Source organism: Tupaia chinensis, unplaced genomic scaffold (assembly GCF_000334495.1).
Source record: "Tupaia chinensis unplaced genomic scaffold, TupChi_1.0 Scaffold143822_1, whole genome shotgun sequence".
Lineage (NCBI taxonomy): Eukaryota > Metazoa > Chordata > Mammalia > Scandentia > Tupaiidae > Tupaia > Tupaia belangeri.
Window position 1 is genome coordinate 2,465 of NW_006203672.1, and position 6,020 is coordinate 8,484.

Sequence of the window (6,020 nt, forward strand, 5' to 3'; positions counted from 1 at the left end):
TTTTTTTTTTTTTTTTTTTTTAACGTTATTTATTACTGATTCAATCTCCTGGCTTGTTATGGGCCTATTCAGACTTTCTGTGTCCTCTGGGCTCAATCTTGGTAGATGATATATGTCCAGGAATTTGTCCATCTCATCCAGATTGTCTTGTTTCTTGGCATATAGTTGTTCATAGTATCCTCTAATGATGTTTTGTATTTCTACTATGTTTGTTATTATATTGCCTGCTTCTTTGCAGATTTGATTTATCTGGTTCATCTCTCTTCTTGATAAGTGTTACTAGTAGTGTATCGATTTTATCTTTTCAAAGAACCAGCTTTTGCTTTAATTTATTTTCTGTATAGTTTATTGTCTATTTCATTTCTTTCTGCTCATATCTTTATTATTTCCTTTCTCCTGGAGTTTTCTTTTCCTTTTTTTTTTTTTTTTTTTTTTTTTTTTTTAAATTCTTTTCCCAGGGCATGTACACTTGCTGGAGAGACAGTGAGACAGAGAGAAAGGAAAGTGAGAAATCACTCTTGGGTGGGGTGGAGGATGGAGAGGGTGACCATGCTGCGTTTCCTTCTCCTTTCGGGATTGTGGACATGCATGCAAATGTACCCGGTATGTTTTTCAAGCTGCTGGGCTCAGTACCCAAACCATGGAGTTGGCCATGTGGGAGTCAGTGCCTTAACCATAATGCCACCTGTTGGTCCAAAGTCTGCTACATTTTTTAAAAAGTTAACGCAGAGAAGATGCTGGACATAGTTTCTGTGCCTTTGAATTTGTAGAGGCTTGCCTTGTGCCCTATCATGTGGTCAGTCTTTGAAAAGTTTCCATGTAGGGGTGAGACAAAAGTTGTTCTTGTGGTTTTTGGATGAAAGTTCTATAGATATATGTTAAGTCCATTAGATTTATGGCATAGTTTAGATCCTTTATCTCTTTACCTATTTTTTGTTTGTTTGTTTGTTTAGATGATCTGTCCAGAGGGGATAGTGCAGTGTTGAAGTCTCTACCAATTAGCATACTGCAGTCCATCTCCCCTTTTAGATCTAACAGTTTTCCTTCACATATTTGGGTACTCCTGTGTTAGGTGCATAGATGTTTATATATCTTATTGATCAATTGACATTTTTACTACAATATAGTGCCCTTTGTCTCTTTGAATAGTTTTTGTTTTAACGGCTATTTTGTCAAAAATTAGTATCATGTCTCCAGCTCTTTTTTGATTCCCATTTGCAAGGAAAACCTTTCTTCCAACCACTTTCAGTTTATGCATGTCTTTATCCATGAGGTGGGTTTCCTATAGGCAATAGAGGGTTTCTGGTTTTTTTTTTTTTAATTTTTTTAAATACATTCAGCCAGTCTGTGTTTCTTGATTGTAGAATTTAATCCATTAATGTTCAATGTTATTACCAATGTTACTGGACCCGTCCCAACATTTAAGTTGCCCATTGTCTTGGTTGCTTTTTATTACTTTATTTCTGGCTGTTCATTCTTTTTTTTTTCACTTTTTTGGGGAGGTTTTCACTATAGGGTGTGTGTGCTCACCAGAAGGAGAGACAGAAAGTAAGAAATCACCCCCATTCAGGGGAGATGGCCATGCTGCAATCACTTTTCCTCCTCTTGGGATCTTGGGCACACAAGCACACGTGCCTGGCGGGAGTTTAAGCCACCAAGTCTGGGACTTGAACCACAGTTGACTACATGGGAGTCCATCGACATAGCTATTACACCAATTGCTGGTCCCCTGGTGGTTCATTCTTTAGTTTTCCTTGAACAGTACTTTCTTCAGGCTTTCTTGAAGAGCTGGTCTGGTGTTGGCAAATTCTTTCAGGTTTTGGCTGAGAAGATTTTAATCTTTTTTTCCAATATGAAGGATAATCTTGCAGGATATAATAATCTTGGTTGAAATTGATTCTCTCTTAACACTTTCAAAACATGTTCCTATTCTTTTCTTGCTTGTGTTGTTTCTGTTGAGAAGTCCGGTGTTAGTCTGATGGGGTGACCTTTGTAAGTCACTTGTTGGTTCTCTCTTGCCAGTTGTAGTATCTTATCTTTATCTGTGTTTTTTTGTCAGTCTAGCTAAGATGTGCCTTGGGGAAGATCTTCTTGGCTTGATTCTATTTGGGGTCCTTTGTATTTCTTGGGTCTGGATGTTTGAGTGCCTCTCTAGACTTGGGAAATTTTCTTCCAGGGTTTCATGGAATAGATTTTCCATGCCTTTATTAGTTTCTTCACCTTCTGGGATACCAATTATTCGGATGTTAGGACATCTAATAGAATCTAGTATTTCTCATATATTATCCTTGTTTTTTTCTGGTCATTGATGCTATTTTCTCTATCTTTTTTGTGGTTTTCTCCAGGTCAGAGGTTTTATCTTCTACATCAGAGATTCTATCTTTAGCATGGTCTAATCAACTTTTAATACTTTCAAGAGTTTTTGATTTCCTGTATTACAAATTTTGTTGCAGAAAACCAGATGTCTGAGGAACGAAAAGGCAGCACTCTGGAGAGATAGGAGTAACTCTTTAATATGTCAGCAGGCCAGAGGAGTTAACATTCAGAATCTCTGGCCCTGCTTGTGGGTTGAGCACAGTCTTTTATCGGGAAGTTTAGGGAGGAGCGGTTTCCAGCGGGCTAAGGGGTAGCCTATCAGGAAGAAGCAGCCCATTGGGAAGATGCAGCCCAGAGTTTGTTCTCGGGGGGGAAAAAGGGTCAGATAAGCAGGGTGTTTAGCTTCTCAATGTCTCAGTTTATTTTTTATCACTTCAGAGGGGGAGAGGCAGAGGCAGTGAATTCACAGAGGCCTAGGATGGCAATGGTTGGCCTTGGGCTATTGTGAATTCTGGGCCCATCCACATCAACTTCATCTCTAATAGTTCCATCTGATTCTTTCTAAGCGTGTCCATTTCTTCTTCTTCTTCTTTTTTTTTTTTTTGGAGAGGTTTTTCATATCATGGAAGGACTTCCTAATCTCCTGTAGTTCATTCTCTCTTTTTTGTTCCAACTCATAGAATTTGGTCATCATGAATGTTCTAAGTTCTTTCTCTGACATTTTGGTAACTTCTGTTTTTTTGAGAAATGTAAGGGAGGTACTGTGTTCTTTTGATGGAGACATATTTCCTGGCTTATTCATACCTGAGGCTCTTCTTCTACTTCTAGCCCTTGGGGGTTGTATTCACATTGGAATACCTTTTAGGAGAATGTTTCTTCAACTAGGAGCAAGTGTGTTTCCCTTTTGCTGTAGACTGATGTGTGCCGAAGTCTCTCTTCTGTTGTGTTTTGCAATGTGGTCCGAAGAGGAGTATTCTATTCAGGTGTCTGAAGAGCTGAATCTCCTTTTTTCACAGGTTGTTCAGTAAAAGGGAGGATACCAGGGAGTCTTACAATACTAGGGTATTTCAGAACTGTGATTCTAGACCTATCTAGTCCCTCTGGGAGGGTAGAAAAAGACGTAGAGAGGACAATGCTGGCATCCGCCCCAGGTCTTGGGTCTAGCTGAATCATGATCAGAGGCTGCTGGTGAGGAAGAGAAAGAGGATGAGAACGAGAAAGCCCTCCATCTTGCGAGGACTGGAGAATTGGAAAGAATGAGACAAAGAGACAGAGTAGAAGTGGACACAGGCAGCCTGAGCCTAGGTAGCACAAGCAACTTGTGCCACGGCTGAGCTGCTGCTTGAGCTGCTTGAGCCACCCAGACAAACTGGGCCTCTTTATTTATAGTACAAGGAGACATTACACAGGTATGTTTCATGACACTTCATAGATTCGTTGCCAGGTTACAGACAATAAGAAGCAGTTAGCAAATCTGTAAGGGCTCAGTCATATTGGGCCAGGTGTATCCCTTGGTGATAATCACATCAAGAGAAAGTCTCATCTTCTTTTCTAATGCAGAGAAACCTAGCTGTAGGTGTGGGGCAGAAGCTAAAGAATTTCTCCATAAGGAGTGTACCACCACACCCAGAGAAGGCTAAAGAACCTTTCAAATGCAGAGCAGGGATTGGACTTTACTAATTGGGGTCAAGATGTTTCTTGAAGTCCATCAGATGTGTCTGTTGGCATGCCCCTAACAATTTCCACCCTTGCTCTGTCTGCAGCAAAGGTCAAGGAAAGGACAAGTTATAAGGTTCTGCCAAACCCTAAAAGGACAGGTGGTGTTTGCTCAGAGCATATCCCCACACCTCAGGTTCTATCTCTAACTGTGTCCCTAAAGGACAATATAAGAGGGAAGAAAGTAAGACGGAGAATAAAGAACAGGGGTCTGGAGTTGGAAGTGTGGTCTGCTGTAGAGCTGAGGGTGGTCCTGTGTGGTAAGGAAAAGTGTGAAATTAACAAATGAAAGAAGAGAAGGAAAAAAAAAAAACCTACCTTCTGACAGAGATAGCGGGTTGCTGGGTTTAGGGGAGCCAGAGATGAAGCTGGGATGGGTGGCCCTGCCTCAGTGTCTCTTAGGCCAGGGGTCTGGAGATGGAAGTCCAGTCTCTGTCTCTTAATTTTGAAATATTGTAGACCATTTACATTTAGAGTAATTACTGATATGTTAGGACTTAAGTCTACTATTTTATTATGGTCATTTGCCACATAGTGATATTTCAGTCACTGAAAGATTACATGCAATATAGTAGTTCTATGAGATTATAAAGGGTACACTATATATCCTAATTAGGCTGTACCATCTGAATTTGTGTAAGTGTGTTCTATGATGTTTGCAGAAAGACTTAAGTCTCCAAATGATTAATTTCTCTGAATATATCCTCACTGTTAAGCAACAGACATCTGTATCGATTTTGTTTATTTCTTCTTTTATCTTTTGTTTCTCTTTTTTTGCTTTCCTGTGGGTTTCTTGAAAATTTTTGAATCTGTCTTGATATACTATTGATGTATTTTTCTGGTTTTGTTTGCTTGTTCATTTAGGTTTAAATGCAGTTTATTTTCAGGCAATGAACATGATGAGTTTTTCCTTAAATTGAATGCCCCTTTTCTAAAAAAGTAATGGTTAAAATAAATGAAGAGCTCAAGATAACCTTATTACCATTTGCCTTAAGTACTGGTATTATATGGCTAACAAGCAATAACAGTTAGGATGACATGTGATAGATGGAAGGTAATTGCTAAATTTGATAATATGTTTTTTATTTCTGAACCATCCTTAAAGAAAATCATATATGAGATTATACTGTCCTCCCAGTAGTACAATAGAGCAACCATGCCACTTACATTCATGTCTATATACACAAAAGAACGGGTAGGATTTTTTTTTCTTTTTCTTTTTTTTTCGTTGAGAGGTTTTTGCTATAGGGTGCATGAGCTTGCCAGAAAGACAGAGAGACAGAAAGTGAGAAATCATCCCCCAGGGGGGATGGCCACACCGCAATCCCTTCTCCTCCATTCTCCTCTTGGGACCTTGGGCACGCACGCACACATGCCTGGCATCAGTTTAAGCCACCAGGTCTGGGACTCGAGCCGTGGTTGACTACTTGGGAGTCCAGTGACATAGCCATTACGCCAACTGATGGTCCCAAAGAACTGGTAGTTTTTGAAATTAAGATTATGCTTACATTTTTTTTCCCTGTAGTTCCTATCCTAAAAGGTTTTACTCTGGGCCGGCAGGTGGCATAGTAGTTAAGGTGCTAGATTCCCACATGACCAACTGCGATTTGAGTCCCAGACCTGGAGCCTTGCTTTGTCACTTTCCCTTTCTCTCTCTCTCTCTTTGGTCAAATTAAAAAATTAATAACAAATTAAATAAAATAAATATTTTTAAAGAGAGCTTTTACTCTTTTCTCTGTTCTTTAAGTTTACCTTTGCCTTCAGTGAAGGTATTTTCACCAATGAGCAAGTCGTCAATGCTACCCTCTGTCATTTCTATCACCTCTAGACAAAACCTATTTGTGATCTCTTGGATCTTGTAAATGTTGGCGAACGTTTCATGGTGTTTGATGAGGTCCTGGTACATAATCATAATGGTAGCTAGAGGTAGACAACTGAGGTGCTAAGCTTAGCAGGAGCCCAGAGCTTGGAGCAAGCAGGGTTCAGCA